Raw genomic sequence first — 1,493 nt, 5'->3', positions numbered from 1 at the left:
AAATGGAGCTATTGTATGGCCCTGCTATTCCGATCCTGAACGCATACATACAGGACTCCATGTCTTTCGGCACTGTGTTCATTGCTTCTCCATCCACAGCAGGGGAAAGGAGTCAGCCCAGATGTTCGTGAACAGATAGTGAAAGTGTGGTGCACAGACACAGCGAAACTTCATTCTGCTACAGAAAGCAGAAAGGTTATGAAAGTTGAAGGAACATTAGTGAATCTGGAAACTATATTAATAAAGAAAACATGTCCTCTTATATGCAGATAAATGTATGTATATATAAGCCATGGAATTATAAAAGGAGATGAGAGAGAGGTGGGGGAGAGAAAGAGAGAGAGAAAGAGAGAGAGAGAGAGAGAGAGAGAGAGAGAGAGAGAGAGAGAGAGAGAGAGGGAAGTATAGACAAAGATGGGTGAATAATAGAATAAGTGTCAAGAAGACAGGAAGGAGGCTGCTGGAAATGGATGGGCACACAGTTGGCAAGGACATGAAAAGGAAGAAGGAGGATCAACAAAAAACAAGTTTCAGATTTAACACACACACACACATGTAAATGTGGCTTTAGTTAGATTATGGTACATTTATATGATAAAATATTATATAGCCAGTATTGAACATATTATACAAAAATAATGATATACAGGGAAGTTTAGAACATAGCATTATTGTCATTATTACAGTGATGGGAAAGGATCAACAAATACTCTCCCCCTGAGCTATGCCCCCAGAATACAGAATCAAATAAAAGTAAAAAAATAAAATTAGTCCAGCAAAGTAAAAAGGAGGGTCTGGAAGAAAAGAACCAAAATGTTAATTATTTTAAAAAATAATAAAGAGAAACAACGCACAAAACAAACAAGAACTGTACAGTATAAAGCCACAGGACTGGCACGGAGCTCGGCAGGGGCGCACCTGCCAGGCACACTTAGGTGTTAGGTTCAATCCGAAGTTTTAAAGAAAGCGCACAGAGTTTTCTGTGATCTCAAACTCTTCTTCCAGATCGCTTCTCTCCACCCAAAGCACCTAGTCTCGTCTTCAGAGGCCGACATCTTATTCTGCCCTAGGTATGGAAGAGCTCTTTGAAGGCATGCCCTGTCCTCAGGACCGTTCTTATTTTCCTCTTGTACACAGACACCTACCTTCGAGGACTAAGCACGGAACTACACGCAGCAGGCATAGGATTGGATGCTTCGGCAGCAGGGCCAGAGCAGTGTGAGGCAGGAGGGGATGTTAGGGGTCCAGATAAAGCGATGAGCTCACTCGCTTAAGAGACACAGAAATGCAGAAGGGTGTTTTCATGAGCCTGTGCATTCTCTAGGAGGATGAATGATGCTTTAATTTGAAAACAGTCTCTCTCTCTCTCTCTCTCTCTCTCTCTCTCTTCCTTTCTCTCGTGTGTCTGTAACTATCTGTCTCTTCCTGTGTGTGTGTGTGTGTGTGTGTGTGTGTGTGTGTGAGAGAGAGAGAGAGAGAGAGAGAGAGAGAGA

This window comes from Microtus ochrogaster (genome assembly GCF_000317375.1).
Source record: "Microtus ochrogaster isolate Prairie Vole_2 chromosome 6 unlocalized genomic scaffold, MicOch1.0 chr6_random_2, whole genome shotgun sequence".
In the NCBI taxonomy this organism is placed as follows: domain Eukaryota; kingdom Metazoa; phylum Chordata; class Mammalia; order Rodentia; family Cricetidae; genus Microtus; species Microtus ochrogaster.
The sequence above is the reverse complement of the archived record's forward strand: the minus strand, read 5'-3'. Positions refer to the sequence as shown.